Raw genomic sequence first — 16,603 nt, 5'->3', positions numbered from 1 at the left:
GCAGCCTGTGGAGTTTTCTTATATTTACTTTGCTTCCTCTCCAATGATGAGGAAGTGACATGAAGCACACACTTGTGCTGAGCCGCCGCCATGTCCTGCACGGAGCGCCCCGCACCCACCTCCTCACTCTTCAGCCTCTGAGGAGGATCTGGCACAATCTACCCTAGTAACCAACGTTCCGTAGCAACACCTCAGGTCCTGCAGCCAATCAGCGAGCGCCTCCTGTATCCCACCAATAGGAAGGCGGCTCTACACAGAGCTCGAGATGCTCACGACGCCATTTTGATTCCGCCGAGACAAAAGAGAGGAAGCTCCGCAGCTCAGAGGCCGGGACGGAGGCGAAGCTGAGGTAAAATAACCCAGTCCTGTCCGGCCATGTTGTGTCTGGGAATATCTCACCTACACTGCAGAAGGCCGGGTGCTAGAGGGGAGGTGGGTAACGGGCTGTCACATTTGGGGCGTTTAAGCCTTTCATCTAATACATGTAAGGGACTACAACTCCCAGCATGCCATGGAATAGCTTACAGGGAGTCGAACATGATGTAGAACCAGAAGTCTCAGCATGGTACAGAGGTAGTGAGCCTGACAGGAGAGTCTGGGACTTGTAGGGTGAATGAGAGGCAGGACGTGTAATCCACCTCATATCTGGGGGCTAAGGCTGCAGAGCTCCGTGTATACTGACCTGTCCCTCTCCACTCCACAAGACCGGTCATATACCATGACACCCCCTTCATGAATCCGGTCATATACCATGACACCCCCTTCATGAATCCGGCCATATACCATGACATCCCCTTCATGAATCCGGCCATATACCATGACATCCCCTTCATGAATCCGGCCATATACCATGACACCCCCTTCATGAATCCGGCCATATACCATGACACCCCCTTCATGAATCCGGCCATATACCATGACACCCCCTTCATGAATCCGGCCATATACCATGACACCCCCTTCATGAATCCGGCCATATACCATGACACCCCCTTCATGAATCCGGCCATATACCTTGACCCCGTATGCCATGACACCCCCTTCATGAATCTGGCCATATACCTAGACCTTGTAAACCATGACACCCCCTTCATGAATCCGGCCATATACTGTGACTCCGTATACCATGACACCCCCCATGAAGTCGACCATATACCATGATTCCACCCCCCCCCACTCTCCATGAAGCCAGCCATATACTGTGACCCCCCCGTATACCATGACACCCCCTTCACAAAGCTGGCCATATACCGTGACTCTGTATACCATGACACCCCCTTCATGAATCCGGCCATATACCGTGACTCCGTAAACCATGACACCCCCTCATGAAGTTGACCATATACCATGACCCCCCCCCCCACTCCATGAAGCTGTCCATATACCGTGTCCCTGTATACCAAGACACCCCCTTCATAAAGCTGACCATATACTGTCACCCCCCCCCCCCCACTCTCCACAAGGCCATCTATATACTATGTCCCCCCCCACTCTCCACAAAGCCAGCCGTATACCATGACGCCACCTCATGAAGCCGGACGTATATCATGACCCCACTCCTTGAAGCTGTTTACTGTAACCCCTCCACAAGGCTGGCTGTATACCATGACTGACACCCCCCCTCCCCTCCCCTCCACAAGGCCAGCCATATTCCGTGACCCCCCCTCCCCTACGTGGCTGGCCATATACTGTGACCCCTTCCCCTCCTCCACGAGACCAGCTGTATGCCATGAGCCCTCCACAAGGCTGGCTGTATACCGTGAATCCCCCACCGACCCTCCGCAAGGCCGGCCGTATACAGTGACCCCCCCCCCCCCTTCCCCACGAGGCCGGCCGTATACAGTGACCCCCCCTCCTTTGCGGGGCTGGCCATATACTGTAACCCCCTCCCTCTTCCAAGAGGCTGGCTGTATATCGTGGGGCTGTATACTGTAACCCTCTCCCCCCTCCAAGAAGCTGGTCATATACAGTAGGGCTGTTTACCGGGACTCCCCTCCTCCACAAGGCCGGCCGTATACTGTGACCCTCCTTCACAAAGCTGACCGTATACTGAAACCTCCCTTCACAAGATCGTCCATATACAATGACCCTCCCTTCATGAGACTAGCTGTATACCGGGACCCCACCCTTTCCACCAGACCGACCACATAGCTTGACCTCTCATCCACAAAACCACCTGTATACCTGGAGCCATCCCATACAGGGCCCGTTATATCAGGGCTGTGGAGTCGGAGTCGTGGAGTCGGAGCTCATTTTGGTGGAGTCGGAGTCGGTATAAAATGCACCGACTCCGACTCCTAAAATATATAATAAATTGGGGACAGGAGTGCAATGCAGAATGTGCTGAATATTTTACTAAATAATATTTAGTATAATGCTTATATTTAAGTGAAAAATTTATTGTAGTACAATGTGAACATCAGACATTTAATTGTTTTTATGATACAATAATCAAGATAATTGGATAGAACATAAATATATTTATTGGAATACAACTTTAGAACACAAAAAACTAATACATTGTAAATATGTAATATATATATATATATATATATATATATATCTATATATATATATATCTATAGTATATAGTATATAGTATCTATAGTATAGTGTATATACACACACAAGATATATATGTAATCTACTGTATATTACATAGTGTATTACATATTTACAATTTATTACAGTTTGTGTTCTAAAGTTGTATTCCAATAAATATATTTTATGTTCTATCCAAATATCTTGATTATTGTATCATAAAAATTATTAAATGTCTGATGTTCACATACACATATTCATGTACTACAATAAATTTTTCACCTAACTATAAGCAATATATGTAGGAGTCGGAGTCGGAGTCGGTGCAAGAGAATTTGAGGAGTCGGAGTCGAAGGTTTGGCTTACCGACTCCACAGCCCTGCGTTATATATCAGGGAACACCCCACCACCCAGAAGGCTGGCGGCACAAGAACAACCCCATTCCTCCCAAGATCTGCTGTATACTGGGACCCCAATCCCCCGCTGCACACCCCATACCAACACTATATGTGGAATATCCCCTAGTTCCCCAAGAGCTGCTGTATTCCGGTGACCACCTCACAGGTCTTGCCGATTTGAAGATGTTCCAATCCCCTTGTCTAGATGTCACGATTCGGTCCTCTTTGGTCAGTCGCTCACATCCTTATAATTGCTTCCTTTTTCCCTTCCAACATGTCAATGTCAGGAGCTGACTAGACACTTGCCTAAGATATCTCTGGCCTGACAGGCGTCCTTGACAGCAGATGATGTATGAATTTCACCTGGTTGTATTGTTATGGCTGATCAGTGTATGTGTGATATTTTACGTAACACACACTGTGCGCATTTTCCCACACATCTGTACATCGGCACACAGGAGCTGTACTCCTTTAATCCCCTGCACTTTCGGGACCTTACAATTTGGTGATCCAATGTGCTTGTGATCGTTATACGATGTAAAAGCCGAATGCTGCTCCTCCTGTCACACAACACGTCTATTGGCTCCTATAAGAGAAGCAAAGTTGCATAGTTTATGTGAGGTACGATATGATTGCAGTGAATCATTATATCTATTACCTATACTCGGGTCATAGGCCTAGGATTACATATACAAAGTATCAGAGAGAGCATCCACATTTCCTTATAGGGGAAGGCAGTGTCAGGAATTTCTGGCATGTGATCGTTACATGACTTATTTTTCCTAGTTTTATAGAAGAGAACCGAAATCCATCCAGTTTGTGCTGCAACGTTTTGTGACTCGTAGTGTCCCTTGATTTCAGCCTTAAAAATGGCCTCTTTGCGTTTTGTAGAAATGCATACAGGTATGGGGTCTAGGGTTTTTCTATTTGATTTGTGCTGCCCTGGTCTGGCGTCCAGTTCGCCATGGCAGCCGATCTTCAATTTTGCTCCCATAATCCTGGGAGCCTCCGGTGCTTACTAGACCCCTTGATGTCATGTGACCTAGTAAGTGCCGGGATGCCACAGAGGACCAAACTGGAGGCAGGATCAGGGCAGTGCTGATCGAATGGCTCAACTCTGCCCAGGAACCCATATGACCTACGTGACCTCGACTGGAGCATCCTAAAGGTGGGTTTACACAACCCGACCTACATCGTTTAATGACCACCGATCAGCTGCTTGTTTGCTGATCGTTGGCCATTTAATTGCCTGTTTGGACAGGCAGCCCTCATTTCCTACGCGCACAGTACAATCAGTAATAGACCGTTCTGTGTGCACAGGCTGTCATTGTTATTGGCAGCACATGTCCTGTTCATACAGGATGTCGTGTTGCTGAGAACGGTGATTTTGAAGTCTGCTTCAAAATCATTACACCCAACAAAGTAGCATTTTGCTGGTACATTGGGAGATTAGCAGAGTAAACTGGCTGACAGATTATCCAGAAATGAGCGTTCATAGTTAGAGTAAATCCAGCTGATGAGTTGGGCATGTACATTGTACACCTTTACTGCCCTAACCCACCAGGGACTTTACCATTAATCACATCACTATCTTAGCTTTATATAGAACTAGCTGTAGTACCCGGCGTTGCCCCGGATAGTAACTGTCTCTCTGTCTCTCTCCCAGTCTCTGTCTGTGTTTCACTGTCTGTCTCTCTGTCTGTGTCTATGTCTCCATCTCTGTGTCTGCCTCCATCTCTGTGTCTGCCTCCATCTCTGTGTCTGCCTCCATCTCTGTGTCTGCCTCCATCTCTGTGTCTGCCTCCATCTCTGTGTCTGCCTCCATCTCTGTGTCTGCCTCCATCTCTGTGTCTGCCTCCATCTCTGTGTCTGCCTCCATCTCTGTGTCTGCCTCCATCTCTGTCCGTCTTACCACAGACATCTTATTACCTCACACAGAAGCCTCTTTTACTAACAGTTTATTTTGTTCCTATAGCAACCACTGTCGGTTGCTATTAATAGCTTGTAGTTCCCACCTCCATTCAGTTTAATGGATGCAGGATTTTGGAGAGTAACTGTAAAGCGCAGGGTTAAATTTTCCCTTCAAAACATACTCTATGACATTCCCTGAGTCACATGGAGTGTCTGTGCAAAATTTCATGATTGTAAATGCGACGGTGCAGATTCCTTTAGCGGACATACATGCACACATACTGTACATACATACAAACATACACACACACATACATACATACACTGAGCTTTATATATTAGATAATTGATGGCTGTTTTATTTTGGCAGTATTATGTTGAAAATGTTAATGTTATGTGAGTACTTTTTGACTGTTGTATGGAGGTATTATTTAGACATTATATGGTAACATTATTTAAGCAGCAAATTACAGTATTGATTGAGAGCTAAATCTTTAAATAGGATGGTTGCCTATCCATGAGATAGATCTTAACATAGATTGGTGCGGGACCAACCAAGCCCCCCCCCCACCATCTGATTGCCAGAATCCCAGTATTTACTGATGGGGCGGCCATTGCACAACTTGGCACCATGTAAATGTGTGCGTAACATATAACAGACAGCAGTGACTCCAGTGATTGATTATATAATCTATTTAGGGAGCAATTCTATTGTGACTATTTGATTTGTTACAAATCGTTATATAATATAACTGTTTGCTTTGATGAAGTCTCCCCTTCAGGTGTATATTATGGGTGCGTGTCCTGGCTCCATGTTCCTTTCAAGTCTCAGATGTAACTTCTTCTAAGAGCTGTGTCCTCCAGGGGTGATAACGGCTGTCTCTGTCCTTGTCCAATGTGTATTCCAGGCTTTATAGCCCTCGCCAAGTCCATAATGAAAACTCATCTCGCCATGACCTGTTCTGACCCCCTCCTGGGCGCTCGCCCCCTGGCTAGGCTTTGAACAGGGTTGGGACCTAACTAGAGAACATTAATCGCCGCTCCATAGCGCCATCAATCTAAATGATGTATTTTACAGCTTTACCCATCAATGTCCCAGGCTGCTGTTACATAAGGGGACGCGGCTGGATAATGAAAACACTGGTATTTGCAGCCATTGTGTGCGAACGGTACAGAACATACATCATTTTGTAAGGAGCCCTGTGGTGTTTGGATAATCAATTTCTGCATTCAGGCATTATGAATGGCGTCAGCGAATGTCGCATAAATTCTGCTGAGGATGTGAATCCAGAAGCTATGCAGGACAAATGTGTATTGAGATTTGTTGTCTGTGTATTATTTGGCGACATATTCAAAGTATTAATCGATTGCGCACTCACATGTTTCTCTTTTTTTGTGCGGAGCGTTAGGCTGATGTCCAGGTTAAAGGCTGTGTCCTTACCTTACTGCACACCTGTTTTAAGCAGTTTATTTGTACCTGTCACTCAAAGCCAATGCAATAACCAGATTGTCTGAACATATTAGCTCTATTACGCTATTAATATGCTTCTGGCAGCAAAGGAGTTCTATGCATATAAATCTTAACAAGACAAGTGCTGACCAAATACCAGAGAAGCAGGACGTAAACATAAAACGGAGTAGGGCCCTCATATTCCCGAAAGCTTTTTTCCATAAACCTGTAGGTTCTGCTTGTGTATCTATTTACGTGTGTGCAAATTGACGTCTCTGATTCTGGCATATCTCATGGGCAGCGTTATTGATCGGTAAAAATAACCTACTCCTAGAAACTTAAAGCGTTACTGTTGTTTTAATTTGTATTTCATAAATCAATAGTACACATGAAAATAAGCAACTTTGTAGTATATCTTATCAGAGAAATTTGCTTTGGCCTCTGCCAGAATTGATCAGTCATTGTAGATAGGAGAGGGAAAAGGGAGCAGATAGAAGGCCGGGGCCACACGGGGACTACTGCGATCCTTGCATGACACTCTGCTCACGCTGGCAGTACAGCGGGAGCTGAGTGTCATGCAAGTGTCACTGCGACTGAGGTCTGATCATGCGATCGGGCCTCAGCTGCGGGGGGCGGGCCGGCACTGAGGAGGGGTGGGCCGGCACTCAGGAGGAGCGGGAGGTTTTTATCTCCCTCTCTCCTCCGTAGCCGGCTATTGCCATTCTCACCCTACACTCGCGGTACACCGGTGCAATGCGATCTTTCTCTCGCCCCATAGACTTGAATGGGTGCGAGACAAAGAGTCTCGCATTACAATCGCAGCATGCTGCGATTGTTTTCTCGTTCGCTCATGGGTGCTGGCACATAGGTTAATAGTGGTCCGAGTGGAATGCGATGTTTTATCGCATTCCACTCGCTCTGATTCTCATGCCGTGTGTCTTAGACCTAACCACCCCCTCTCTAGCTCCTCTCTCTGCCGCTAGCGCCTCCCATCATCATCCAAATTTGCAAAAATAGGCCCAGATTGCTTGATTGTCACCTGACACATATAGACGGCCTCAGATGAGTGACTGGCTTGCACGGACCTCATCTTTGCCGAAAAGCATTGACAAATATAGTAAGGAGGAACGCTGCTGATTCACTTAGGAGTCAAACTGCATCAATTCTTCATGCTTGGTAGGGAAGAGGCGCATACAGCTGCCAATAAACAGACTTGCCTTCAGACAGGCTTGCTTTTTAAACGAGTTTGCTATCGTTGCCATAAGTGCTCCAATGTTAAAAAGAAAGCCTCTTACATTTGTAGCGAAATGGTTAAGGTCAGAGGAAGAGAGATGTGGTTTCCTGTTTCTAATCTGCTGAAGCCTTCAGTGCACAGGCAAATGACTCCTCAAACAAAACTGCTAAAGCCAAGTCTGGAGCACAGTGATCCCTTTACTTTCCCTCCTTCCTATAAAATGAATATGAATGGCCAATTGAGGTCACCTATGAAAATGAATGCAAATGGGCTGGACAGTCAGAGCAGCAGACATGTGAGCAGTTGCTAATGACCCTAACAAGTGTTTGCACTTGGTTGATGCTTTGTTGAACTGTGGAGATGTGTATCACATGTTTCTAGAATTACCCTATAGACCATACACATACCAGCTACAAATTGCCTGTAATCCGGCCAGGTGTCTTGCTGGAAGATACAGTATATCTTGTTACTGAGTAGGAATGGAAAGACAAACAATTGAACCGTAATGGACATATCTAATTGGGGATCACAGTGGAAAATCTTTGGATACGGGCATCACGGATCATTCTCTTCATAATACACAGCCCTGTTTTCAGTCATCCTGTTGGGGCCAATGGTAAACCTGCCTGCATGGCACGTGTAGCTATCCTCCTAATATACCTGAAAGAATGGGGATGCAAGCGTAGTATGTCGTCGTGAGCGCAGACTTCCTAAAACAGCTATAACCGTGCTGTAAATGGCTTCATTGTTTGTTGTTTTCATAGTGGTAATGGGAGCAAGGGCAAACACTTCAAAGTGACCTACAGAAATGGATGAATTACCACAACATATATAGCTCTCCACTTGCAGCTGCATTTTCGTTCTGGTTTGATCACACCCTTAAGTGTTTGTTTGGTGTTCACATAATCTTGTTTGAAGTGAAGACATCACTTCTTATGTGGGTTAGATCCTAATTGCCATAGTTGGCTTCCTAAGTAGGTCACTAAACATGCAAATAAATCGATGCTGTCCCTTGTTTCCTACTGTCTCTCTACAGGTGGTAATACAAGATAAGGGGGTGTGGACATCTGTTTAGGGTTTTTCATCATGTTTAATGGCATGGGCTGAAAATATATCAGTCTGCAGGTAAAGCCTAGCTGATGCATTTTTTTTCTTTACATTTTGACACTTTATGCATAGTGACAACCACCTCCTTTCTCATTAGTCATAGGGCCAAATTTATTATTGCATTTACACTTTTTAGTGCAAATAAAAAAAAAAAAAAATTCTACTGTTGGGGAACCTGTCAGGTGCAATACTCACCGAGAACCACGAGCAGTTCTGGATGCATATTGCTAATCCCAGCCTAACCGTTCCTGTATATACTAGCATAGATAAAGAGATCTTTAGAAAAAGTATTTCTAAAGATCTTTTATTGTATGCTAATGAGCGAGTGGACTAGTCCAAAGGGTGTTAGTTCGCCTGACCGGTCAGCTCCATTAGCATGTTAGTATGCCCCTGCGGGCGTGCTAACATGCTAATGAATACGCAGCATCACCAGAGCAAAGTGCATATGACCCTGGAGTTTGGGTCATGCGCACTACTTCAGTTTTAAGCCAGGACGCGTACACCCGGCTTCATAGTGCGCATGACCCAAACTCCGGGATCATGTGCACTGAGCCGAAATCCCCCCTCGGACACAATGGCGGTCGAGAGGTGAGTGAGATCATCCTCTGATGCTGCACATTCATTAGCATGATAGCACGCCCACAGGGGCGTACTAACAATTCCCTGGCCAGTCGGCGCTAGTATAACGCCCAGGGGACTAGTGCCCTCAGTCATAAGCTTATGGTAAAAAAATTTTAGAAATACTTTTTCTAAAGATCTCTTTATCTATGCTAGTATATACAGGCACGGTTAGGCAGGGATTAGCAATATACACCCAGAACTGCTCGTGGTTCTTCTGGGTGCATTATTAGACCTGACAGGTTCCCTTTAATTTGCAAACTATTTGAGGTCTGTTTGGCTATGTGCGCACGTTGCGTAATTACATGCAGTTACGCTGCGCTTTGTAGCGCAACATAACTGCATGCGTCCTGCGTCCCCTGCATAATCTATGGAGATTATGCAGGAGCTGTGCGCACGTGGCGTCTTAGAGCGCAGCGCTTCGGCTGCTGCCCGAAGCGCGCGTTCTAAGAAGTGACATGTCACTTCTTCCATGCGCTTTGCCGGCAGCCCCTGCTCTGTCTATGGGAGGAGCTGCAGTCAGAGCGCATGGAATCGGCTTTTTTTTTTTTTTTTTTTTTTTCACTACGGACATTTTCTGCAGCGATTGGAAGCGCACGTGTGCTCTTCAGATCGCTGCAGAAATTTCTGCAGGGCTAGTACGCAACTTGCGCACATAGCCTTTCAAATGTATTCACTTTTTTTTATCTTTGCCATTGTGGGCAGAGATTTTTGGTTGATTAATTGATTCATTAATTGCGGCTTTTTAAAAACGCGCTAAATTTTTGTACTCCAGCTCCCCCCCAGGAGTTATTGTATGTATGCCTGAAGTTTTCACACAAATATTTATTCCTTTCTCGCCTTTTCATTGGGGGACACAGACAGTGGTTATATGTTGTCCCACGGGAGGCTTGACACTAGGTTTAAAAAAGTTAGCTCCTCCTCCCACAGCATATAACCCCAGCTAGGCGGGAACTAGCTCAGTTCTTTTTAGTGTCAGCAGGGAGGCTGACACGTCTGGCCTGAGCCCCAGGCCAGCTCATGTTTTTTGTTTATTTATTTCTTTTTCTTTGTGATTTTTATTCTATTTTTGACTATGGGGCAATACCAGGGTATGCTCACCCTCGCGCCTAGCTGGGGTATATGCTGTGGGAGGAGGAGCTAACTCTTTTTTTAAACCTAGTGTCAAGCCTCCCCTGCAGACAACATATAACCACTGTCTGTGTCCCCCAATGAAAGGCTCCAAGAAAGACATTTTACGGTGAGTACACAAAAATGTCCTTTTATTTGCACCGTTATGAAAAAAGTGCTGATAATTTTCATTTTATTTGGGTCCATCAACTTCCCATCAGTTCCCCTCTTTCACACTGTACCTTTGCCAATTAGGATAAAGACGCACAAAGGAACCACAAACCGTGCTGTAGTGTTGTAGAAAATGAACCTCAATCTTCAGAGGGGAGAGATCGACTGTAAAGAAAAATATCTTCTCAAGGTGAAAAGTGTTAGGGTTGCTATCTCCACACTGACTGTTAATGAGATACAAATCCCAATGCATTGTTTAGCCAAGAGCAATACTGATGTAATATCGCCTTGCTAAGGTTTTATTTTAGTCCTCCTTGCCTTGGCTGAAAATGTAACACTGTCCCTGCCGCTTTGAAAGCCATTGCCATTTATATAGATGTCATCCTACTGCTAAAAACATAACCAGTTTAGTATTTTGTCTACATTGTAAGTATTGATTGCTAATCCCATACTGAAAATAGTTGCTAATTATGAAGAATAGCTGTAAAGGCCTATTTTACAACTAATCCAAAGCATGATGTGTACTGTATATGTTACCATAGTAAGGCTGCTTTCACACTTGCGTTGAACGGCATCCGTTGCTATCCGCCGCCTTGAGGAATTACGGTACCCGTTGCAGGAAACCGTTTGATTCCTCATAGACTTCTATTAGCTACGGATAGCAACGGATGGCCTTGCGGTGCATCCGTTAGCCGACGCTGCGTTGCATCTGCCTTGCGGATGGAACACTACATGTAGAGTTTTTCTGCGCCTGGCGGAGTGTCAAAAAAAATGCAACCAGCAGGATTCCGGTGGCGTCCGTTGTTTTTATAATGGACGCCTATGGTGGCGTGGCGGATTCCGTTAGAATCCGTCATTGATGGATTCTGTTAACACAACTGCGCATGCCCAGATGTGTCAAGTCAAGAAAAAAAAAAACTAAAGCGGATTGTGTTTTTGTACGATCTGTTGCATCCGTTGTGCCACTATATGCAACGCATCCGTTGCATCCGTCACACAACGCAATGTAACGGATGCCGTTCAACGCAAGTGTGAAAGCAGCCTAAGTGCTTACCATTGTGCCCTAGCAGGACCAGAGATATAGATGTTCATTGCTTGGTAGTATAGCTGGCCATGCGCATTATGTTGTCGGCAGATGACAAGCATTAAGTTATTGTTACACCCAGAAGGAAGTAACTTCAGTATTTCATGCAGTCATTAACTAAACAAGGTGTGCAATTAGTCTGTGTCATATTTTAAAAGGTATGAGCTCTGGTACCTGACAATTATCGAAATATTCCCAGTTTCCAGGCTGTATAATATAGCAATAAAAAAATGAATTTAAACAACCCCACTCTAGACTGTGTGAACATCTACGCTCATATTTACATTATTCCATGTTTTAAAAGGAAAAAAATGCAAAGCCAATATTACTGGGCCCATCACGTGATGGGCATCTCTGGTGTCCAAAGGATCCGATTTGACTTTAAAGGGAACCTGTCACCACTTTTTTGGCATATAAGCTGCGGCCACCACCACCGGCCTCTTATATACAACATTCTAACATGCTGTATATAAGAGCCCAGGCCGCTGTGAGAACATAAACACTTTATAACACTTACCTAACGGTCGCTCGGTTGGCCTGATGGGCGTCTCCGTTCTCCGGTGCTGGCTCCGCCTCTTTCGGCCATCTTCGTCCTCCTTCTTCTCTAGCCGCGGTGCATGACGCGTCCGACGTCATCCACACTCGCCGGCATTCAGGTCCTGAGCAGGGCAGATCAAAGTATTGTAGTGCGCCTGCGCAGGACTGGCGAGTGTGTATGACGTAGGATGTGTCATGCACACAGAAGTCAGAAGGAGGATGAAGATGGCCGAAAGAGGCGGCATTGGACATCGGAGACTCCCATCTGGCCAACCGAGCGACCGTTGGGTAAGTATTATAAAGTGTTTTTTATGTTCTCACAGCGGCCTGGGCTATTGTATACAGCATGTTAGAATTCTGTATATAAGAGCCCGGTGGTGGTGGCCGCAGCTTATACGACAAAAAAGTGGTGACAGGTTCCCTTTAATGGGATTTCTATTTTGACAGACTCTATCAGGTGTCGGCCCACCACCAAGCCAATATTAATGGCCTATCCTAAGGGTAGGCCATCCTTATCCAACTTCTTTAGGCGCATACAATTTTATTTACTATTTATCGCTCTCATACAAGTCCTCCTGTCAGGTAGAAAGTGTCATAGCCATCATTACTTTATCTACAGGTTTTTTCACACCAGTGTGTCAGGGGATGGCCATCAGGGCTGTGGAGTCGGTAAGCCAAACCTTCGACTCCGACTCCGACTCCTCAAATTCTCTTGCACCGACTCCGGCTCCGACTCCGGCTCCGACTCCGACTCCTACATATATTGCTTATAGTTAGGTGAAAAATTTATTGTAGTACATGAATATGTGTATGTGAACATCAGACATTTAATAATTTTTATGATACAATAATCAAGATATTTGGATAGAACATAAAATATATTTATTGGAATACAACTTTAGAACACAAAAAACTGTAATAAATTGTAAATATGTAATACACTATGTAATATACAGTAGATTACATATATATCTTGTGTGTGTGTATATACACTGTATATATATATATATTATATATATTACATATTTACAATTTATTAGTTTTTTTGTGTTCTAAAGTTGTATTCCAATAAATATTTTATGTTCTATCCAAATATCTTGATTATTGTATCATAAAAACAATTAAATGTCTGATGTTCACATTGTACTACAATAAATTTTTCACTTAAATATAAGCATTATACTAAATGTTGTTATTTAGTAAAATATTCAGCACATTCTGCATTGCACTCCTGTCCCCAATTTATTATATATTTTAGGAGTCGGAGTCGGTGCATTTTATACCGACTCCGACTCCACCAAAATGAGCTCCGACTCCGACTCCGACTCCACGACTCCGACTCCACAGCCCTGATGGCCATATGTGTTATTCACTGTGGGAAGCAGTTTCTTGTATGGACACAGATCATATAGTCCCAAGAGAGTACAAGTACATCAGCGCAAGTTAAGAACTGGTTCTGACAGCTCTGTATCCCAGCAGCCAGAGCTGTAAACATGTAGGAAAACAAGAACAGCAGAAAATTGATCTGTATGGGAGTAAGTGTATGCTTGGGTTTGTTGCTGAAATGTATTTTTTCCTTTGGATGGGTCATTAATTTGAGATCTGTCAGGGTCTGAAGTCCCCAACCCTCCCCCCCCCCCTCCCCCACCACCCGTATCCTCACATATCAGCTGTTTTTGTCTCCTGGCCGCCATTTATAAACACTTTGAACCTAGCTGTTTTGCAGTACCTGGCAGTGGCCACTACACAGTAAATGGAGCTGCACGTTCAAACTTCAATCAGTGTTTATTTACATCCATCCACTTCCAAAGCAAATAACAGCTGAACAGTGGACGGACCACCACTGATCTCATATTCATGACCTAAGTAATAGATAAGTCTTCAATATGCTATGAGCTTGTAATGAAAATTAAATTCCTTTATTTTATTTATTTCATGAAATTGGACAACCCCTTCTCATTCCCCTTGTTTGCCCCCATAATTATAAATTAGCCTATTCTTGCCTCTGGTGCGGCTGCGGTTTCAGCAGTGTCTGAAGTTGCGTTCCCGGGGCCCACATGACGTTATGACACGCGGGCCTCGCGACCAATCAGCTCCGGTTTCCTTCACACTGCAGCGCTGGCATCCTGCTCAAATGTCGGAAGGCAGACACCAAGCACTGATTGGTCGCGGAGCCCGCATGTCATAACAATGTCACGTAAGCCCCGGGAATGCAGTTTCAGACATCTCTGGAACCGCGGCCGCACAGGAGGGGAGTTCAGTATAGGCTTATTTATTTTTACAGGGGCGAAAAAGAACAATCAGTAGGGGCTTTCCAAGTAGTGGACATCCCCTTGAAGCCTTATTTCTTCCCGTAGAATTGTAATTAAAGCTATTATATAGCATAAGGGTTTTTTTTTGTTTTTTTTTGGGGGGGGGGGTGGGGCCTAGATGGCTGTTTAAAGTGAACCTGTCACCAGATATGGTGACTATAACCTGCGGCCACCGCTTACGTTCTACACAGCGGCCTCAGTTCTTATATACAGCATGTTAGAATGCTGTATACAAGAGCCCACTGTTGGTGGCTGCAGCTTATAGTCACCATATCTGTTAACAGGTTACTTTTTAAAAGCATTGTATGGTATGTTAAGACAATTTCCTACGAGGAAGAAATAGTATAAATTAACCTTTTATCAATTTTACTCCCTCCCAGCAAGTTTCATGACTTCTTGGAGCGGGCCAAACACGTAACCAATACAGGTAATTCCCACTGGCTTCAGTAGCAATGGTGACTGGGCCAGTGATTAGAGGCAGCTTTCATATGTGCAAGTGGTTAGCAGAAATTAGGCACAGACTAACACAGTAGTTGATTAAAAAGGTAATGAACGACTAAAGTTCATTTTCTTTTTTTTATTAAACATACCAGTTTTTGCTTATGGGTGGTTTTCTTTACATATAAGCAAACTTTTAACGATAAAAAATGCTTGGCCAACCCTGGCATAAGGATTTCCATTTCTACCTGTAATTTCCCATGCTTTTCAGCATACCTGTAGCAATGCTAATTATAACTCATTATTAGGCCATGTTCCTTGAACAAAACACTTCTTTTTGATTTTTGGGTTTTTTTTACTTATTTTTTTTTCGCTGCTGCGTTTGCTCCAAAATACGCAGTAGCAGTCTCTCCTGGTTATTGCCTGTTTGCTGCCTGTCTCTTATGGATTCTTCCTTGTTTTGATGCACCAATTTTCTTTATTGGCGAAGCGCTGGAATTTAGAACTTTAACACGTAATGGCTTTTTTGTCTCTCCATAGAAGCCTATAGGGAAAAAGATGTACCAAAACAGGAACATTTCTACAGGCTCTTTAACCCTAGAACGCATACCTGGGGCCTCGCAGGCCTGCTAGGTCACTTGTTTTCTATGGTAGATTTCTATGGTTGCACGTTCTAGGGTTAAACAAATGGTGGACATGAGTTTTCATTGAATTACAACCACTTTGCAGGAACTGTTATATGCAGCGTTTACGCTAAGTGCTAACGTGGCTTCCGAATATATCCATTTAGCTGCACAAACCAATTAAGCAACTAAAATATGACTGGTTTGAAATGGTTGATCAATGTGAAGAATGCAGTTTCTGTTCTTGGAGAATATACTTATATCAGGGCATACTGTGTATATATCCTACTTCATAAAGTACAGGTATGTCCCAATACTGGCAGATATCCAAACTGCACCCATTGTAAGGCGTAGTGCAGCCACTACAGATAATAAACACGATTGTTCCTCCCTCCTTGTCCATAGTGGTGATATTTACCCAGCATAATTATCTACGCAACTTTAGAAACTCCCTGACAAGTAAAATATTTGTGTTATATCACTAGAGCGTAAGAGATCGATAGATAGCATCATGACTATGTTATTCCATACTGATGACATGAACTGTATGGAATGACATTGACTCACTGTGAAACGGTGATGTCACAGTCAGCAGACCTCTGATATCACAGCGCTGCTTGTCTCCTGATTGGATGGTGATCTGGCTATAGAACGGTATGGGTGCCCACCAGTGGTAATTCCATGGCCTTGGATAGTCAGAAATTCATATTTGAGGCGTGCGGTGTATTATAACGTGATTGCTCACAAGGTATTATTATTTTGCAGATAAGTCTTGTGTGTTACATGTCAGGCAAAAAATGTGTCAGCAACCTGTTGGGAGGTATTTTTATGCTTGCTGCTAGAATAAAAAATATTGTTTTGTATGACGTCTGTCTATTGTATTACCGCGAGATGACATAAAGCCATTGTGAGGATTCCAGTGTACAGTTATCCATTACGACAGGGAAGTCTCATTCAATACATTATATAAATTGGAAGCATTGAAAAAGCTGAGGACGCTGAATGACTTGCGTAAGAAATGTTTCTAACTGTAAATCCTTGTTACAAACCTTAGAATATGGCAGGTCAT

General features: G+C 44.2%; 1 protein-coding gene across 1 annotated transcript in view; it reads left to right on the top strand.

The window, feature by feature from the left end:
• Positions 1–261: 261 nt before the first annotated feature.
• IP6K2 (inositol hexakisphosphate kinase 2) overlaps positions 262–16,603 on the top strand; it is a 38,350-nt gene continuing 22,008 nt past the window's right edge. Inside the window, exon 1 of the mRNA XM_075321494.1 lies at positions 262–349. The gene's annotated coding sequence lies outside the window, so the exon portion shown is untranslated. The remainder of the gene's footprint in view (positions 350–16,603) is intronic.

Source organism: Anomaloglossus baeobatrachus, chromosome 8 (assembly GCF_048569485.1).
Source record: "Anomaloglossus baeobatrachus isolate aAnoBae1 chromosome 8, aAnoBae1.hap1, whole genome shotgun sequence".
Classification (NCBI taxonomy): domain Eukaryota; kingdom Metazoa; phylum Chordata; class Amphibia; order Anura; family Aromobatidae; genus Anomaloglossus; species Anomaloglossus baeobatrachus.
This window is presented reverse-complemented; position numbering and strand designations above follow the sequence as displayed.